The following is a 6000-nucleotide window of genomic DNA, read 5'->3' on the forward strand; positions in this document are numbered from 1 at the left end:
TAGTGGTGCCATATGTAATCTGAGCAGGTAAGTGCCATGAAGTTGAGAAGAAAGAAAAGAAAGAATTTTATATTGAAAGATTTTATGTGAATAGAAACATATTCCTTTATTAGTTATATAATGTTAGGGCTTACTTCCAACACACAATTACTTTAGTAAAGGCTTTTCTAAGATTTTCAACTATTTATCCCAGCCAAATTTATTGCCGATGTACTGTCTTCCTGTATAAAAGCTTTTACTGAAACTTGTAAATTGCATTCCCAAGGTCTTGGGTAAAGTTGCAGCAATAGGTTTGTTTGTGAATAGGACTTGTCACTGCTTTCAGGAGATTTTCCTTCTGTTTTACCATCATGATCAGTTTCAGTGTTCAATATAAAAATGATCCACCAGAATTTTACTGGCCTTTTGGAGATGGATGGGATGGTTGGATAAATCGCATTGCGAGGGAAGCCCGATGTCTTCCAGCCACCATGGCATATTGTGAAAGGAGAGAACAGCAGCAGCCCGGCTGCCCACTCACTGAGACAGAGCAGCCAATTAAGGTACTTAAGAAGCTTATTAATGACCATTTCATGTATCCACCTGCATTTTCCCGGCGTTGGCGTATCCACCTGCTGTATAGATAGACTGCCAGGTACATGGTGACGGCTCCCCAGTGGCTTTCTAGGGCGTGTGCTCCCTTTATCAGTACACGATGGCCCACTATGGGGTCCCCAGCAACATTAGCCACCCCCCTCACCGAGCTCCATCACTGCAGCCGGAGGGCTCAGCACTTTGATTGTTTGTCTAGATACGTGGAGAGGGACTACTGAACAGAATTACCGGAGTCAGCTAATGAAATTTTAATAAAAGCATAAAACATTTATTAAAGAAGCAAAGCTGAACTATATTTCAATACTCTTTCACCCACAACTATACCTTTACAGATATACACAGATTTGTAAGGATAACACAAGTTACAAATGCTATGACCTAATGACCAGCAAGTACACAGTCCATGTACCAATAGGCGACCTGTGGTCAGACACACCACACTTTGAAACCAGGTGACAGATGCCACCCCAGACAGATGCTCAACTACCCCCAGATGCTTATCACAATGTGAGCCAACCAGTCTCACTGAACTCTGTCTTTCACATGAAGGTTTCCAATCTCCACTCTCCAAGGATACACTTTGGAATCTTCTCACAAACCGTTGCTTTCTCTCAGATGCCTTCCACAAGGTTTTACCTCCAGAGTTTCGAACTCACCTTCCAATGTTCCTCTCTCCTGGGTCACCGCATGCATTCAAGCTTTTTTCCATGCACTCTCTTCCACTCACTCAGCTGTCAATAGCACACCACTGCTTCACATGCCCAAAGCAAAGAGTTACAAATCTTCAGTTGTCTCTTTGAACCTTTTGGCCTCTCGCTTTAAAACTGCTTCCTTTAAGCTTGAAGCGTGGAGTCTTTCTCTGCCCCTCACTCTTAATTTCATTTAACAGGACCATTTCCAGGTTCCTATCCTTCCTTTGACTAAAAGGCCTGCTTAGGACTTTCTCCTGTTCCACTCCCCTGGATTCTTGGGGACTTTCTTCTCTAGCTTGGGACTGGCTTTCTGCTCCTTCGAGGTTGCTTCTGCTTGGCAACTATCTTCAAAAACTGACTGAACTCCACAACTTCCAAATCAAACTGCTGTTTCTAGTTTCTTGTGTGTGTGTCTGTGGGATGGATCTGCTTCTCTGGACCCCTGTTAGTGGGTAACAGCCCAGTTTTTTCTACTCTTGTGTTTGCTTAACTTCTCTTACAGTCATAAACTCCCATTAGAAATGCAGGCACCTTTTAAAGTGAAACTAAAACTCAACTTGACCTTTTCTTAACACACAGATACAGAAATACAAATCAAACTTAAACATTAAAATAAAACTTGTTCCTAACACCCACAAATACTAATGTAATTTACTTAAACTATCTGTATTTCCTAACACCAAAGCTGATTTATAACTTTCATATCTATGTATTTTGTACTTGTTCTTTAGTCTGTCCCATATGGAAGCCTGATGATCATGAAGAAATGGCTATAAAAACAAAAAAACTGCGGATGCTGGAAATCCAAAACAAAAACAGAATTACCTGGAAAAACTCAGCAGGTCTGGCAGCATCGGCGGAGAAGAAAAGAGTTGACGTTTCGAGTCCTCATGACCCTTCGACAGAACTGTTCTGTCGAAGGGTCATGAGGACTCGAAACGTCAACTCTTTTCTTCTCCGCCGATGCTGCCAGACCTGCTGAGTTTTTCCAGGTAATTCTGTTTTTGTGATGAAGAAATGGCTGATGGGACAAAGGAATTTTGAGATCCTGGGCAAGAGCAAGCTGGGGATAGAAGCAAAATACAGTGCATTGTTTCAAACACAATGAAGATGCAGGGATGAGGGAAAAGAGTGTGTGTGAGAAATTCAATGCACAGTCACATGTTTTGCACCTGAAAACTGGGCAGGCAGAAGTTGAAAATCAAAGGGGCACCTCAACCATTCCTTTGAGGCGTGTCTGATATGATATTTCTGTAGGTCTGTAAATTGATGAGCTAACTGACCTAGAATAGGTCTAGCTTCGGCAAAGTCTTGAATTTAAAATTCTTGTCCCTTGTTTTCAAATCACTCTGTAACCTCCTCTGGCCTATAACTCTCCAAGCTCTCAGCATTCTTCCAAGTTTGGCCTCTTGTTTATCTTCTGTCAGCCCACCGATCTTTAGTATAAGAGTCTGGCACATATTAAGGTCACCATGGGACTGAGTACAATACTGCCCAAACAGTGATATAAGGTAACACATGACGTTCACCTAGGGGTCAGTCCAGTGTTGGACAGAGCCATGTGCACAAGCAAGCATGGAGACAGCTCCTAGCTTGAACACGTTACTGTATATATGTACATAATTCTTGTAGTTAGTAAATAGCTATAGATAACCCACTTAAGACTCAATACTTTACAACATGGTGGCAGTAAGTGGAAAAACCCAAAACCTCACAAACAAGTCTGAGAGAAACTAAAATCCTGCAAGACTAAAGAAAAATTCAAAAAAGCATTCTGATCTGAAGAAAAACTCGAAGCAGATGCTTGGAGGAAAATCACCTGGGAAAAACTCCAAAGAAAGGCTTAGAAGCTGAAGGCAGAAATTTAAAACTTCTCACTACAACAGAAGATTCCATACGATCTCTTGGAAGTCCAGTTTCAATTCCCAGAGTGCAGAGTCAACAGACCTTGAAGGGGTGAGCTAAAACTTTTAAATTCCAGGATGCAGCAAGTCCTGAGGAACTTTTAAATCGTTCAGTGGTCAGAAATTGTCATTTAAAAACTCTCAGAAAATCCAAATTCCTGAGTTGGCACCTGAACACGTCTAAGCTCGCTCTGAAAACAAAAACAAAATTAATTAATTCAGAAGAATCACAACTAAAGAATCAGCTAAAGACCAGCAAAGGCCAGGATTCAACGCTTTTGCAATCCTAAAGCATAAAGCTGCAACAGAGAAATCTGCAGCCAGTCAACCCAGCAACCATTGTTTAAAATCTTTTCAAGGCTGAGACCGAGCACCATTGCAGCAGGGAAGGCCACCAAACAAAGATGGGAAAACCTTTTGTCTTCAAATGAACCGCAGCGCCATCTTGAATTTCAGTAACTTCTTAAAACTGAATCTATACTTCCAAATTTTTTAACCAAGGAACAGAAATCCACTCTTCCAGATCAATTTGAACTTACCAAAGGCCCAGATCCATCGCATAATTGCAGTCTTTGGAGAAAAAGATTCCTTCAATATATGATTGCTTCAGGTCTGGATAAAAAGACAGTGTTCAGCAAGTTAACACACTCAGTAGGACCAATAGCGGATAACATTATTGCTAGACAAGGAATCAACTAATCATCTGCTAACTCAGAAGAAGTACTAAAATCATTCAATGTTTATTTTAACATAGGAATAACAAAATCCTCAAAAGGGTTAAATTTATTAAACGTGTCCAGCAGCCAGGAGAACTTGTCAACTCATTCGTTAATGATCTGTACAGGATGGTTGAAGGCTGCAAATACAGTGACCTAAAAGCTGAACTTATCAGGGATAGAATACTTATAGGAGGAGCAGACAAAACACTCTCAAACATGCTGCAAGAGAAGGAAGATCTAACCCTTGGGAAAACTATCCAGATTGTAAGGCAGTCTGAACTCCGTGCAGCACAGGTCCATTTTAAGAGGAGAAAGTAAACCTTGGTACAAAGGAAACCCCATAGTCCAGTTAGTTAAAAAGCATAGAAACAGGAACACTTCAGGCTAAGGGAAGCAATACCCTAACCGACCAGTAGACTGAGCAAAGCACGCCCACAGGCGAGATCAAGGTCCTGCAATTTCATCCCAATGCTTTCAATGTAACAGAATTGGACACTTTGGCAAACTGTGCAAGGCCAAACAGCTAAACACTCAGATGATTCATGATACTTCGACTGCACATCAAGAGGACACACAACCATATTTCTTGGGTGAGGTCAAAGATCCTGGATTTTCTTTTTGGCATGTGGACATTTTGGTTAACAGCCATCTCATAAACTTTAAATTGGACACGGAAGCCGATATTACAATCCTATCGGACAAAGAACCGTGACTGAGAGACCTCTGGCTTCGAAGAGTGTACACACCACTCTATAAGCCTGGAGGAATTTGACTTTCAGTCATGAATCTGAAATCAGCAAGGTATGATGGCAAACAAATCTTCCAGCTAATGTACATCATCCATAACCAGTCTTTCTCTCTCTTGAGCAGAGATGCCTGTGTAGTCCTGAATCTGCTCAAAACGGCAGAAGATGTCAAGACAGCCACTGTCGTAAATTATACAGAACTGGAAGTTTCTGAGAGCTCCAACAAGAAAGAGTATCCTCACTGGGACTCAGCTCTGAACTGTCTTCTCTCTTTGCAGAGCAAGCTTGTCCATTTTCGTTACAGTGCAAGAAAATCCTCATTGGTCAGATCAGCCAACCACTCAGATGGTTATCACAATGCCTCCTGGCGAAGATGGATCAGAGAGAAACCAACAGCCAGAAGAGCCTCAATCTCTTGCTCCGACGACTGTTGATGAGGTCAACACTGCAACCACAGAGCAAATGCTGTAACTCGCAGTCAGCATGACAGCTGAAACCAAGTAACAGCCATCCATTGGTGACAGCACATCACACAGCCAAACGCAAAGATGAGCTTACTAAAACACCACATCCTCATAACAGCAATGGCCATCTTGTGTCATAGAGGACCCACACAATGAAAGAAGATGAGGAGAAAACAACATGGAGACAAGCACAACTTTGTCCACCCTGCAAGAACTGGGATGGAACAACAATCACCTATCACCATAATTGCTGAATCGACAAAGAGCAGTTCAATACCAAGGAATGGAAAAAGATGATAAAAAGATACCCAGATGCCAGAATAATCTCAAAGTCAATAGAGTTTACCTGCAGTGACAGAGCCTACCACTCCTCCAGCAACTGTGCAAACGAGATATGAAAGGGTTATAAGGCCTCCAGAATGTTGAACCTGTGAACTCAGAGACTTGAAGTGGGGGAGGTGGGGTAATAATAATGATATAAACACATGGGGTAAATTAGAATAACTTGAAATACACGGGATAAAGACTTGAGAGGAGATGTAGTATAAGTGTCTGGCATATATAGGGTTAACGGGAGACTGAGTACAGTACCACCCACACAGTGATCTAAGAGAACACATGACCTGCACCTAAGGGTCACTCTAGTGTTGGACAAAGCCATGTGCACAAACTAGCATGGAGACAACTCCTAGCTTGAACCCTATATGTACGTAGTTCCTGTAGTTAATAAATACATACAGTTAACTTACTTAAGACTAAAAAGACTTCATTAAGACCTACCGAATGGTGTCCAACACCCTACAACATGGTCAACATCCTAAGCTCTGGAATGCCCTCTCTACCTCTCTCTCCTCCTTTAGGATGCTCTTTAAAACCTACCT

This window comes from Carcharodon carcharias, chromosome 4 (assembly GCF_017639515.1).
Source record: "Carcharodon carcharias isolate sCarCar2 chromosome 4, sCarCar2.pri, whole genome shotgun sequence".
In the NCBI taxonomy this organism is placed as follows: Eukaryota; Metazoa; Chordata; class Chondrichthyes; order Lamniformes; family Lamnidae; genus Carcharodon; species Carcharodon carcharias.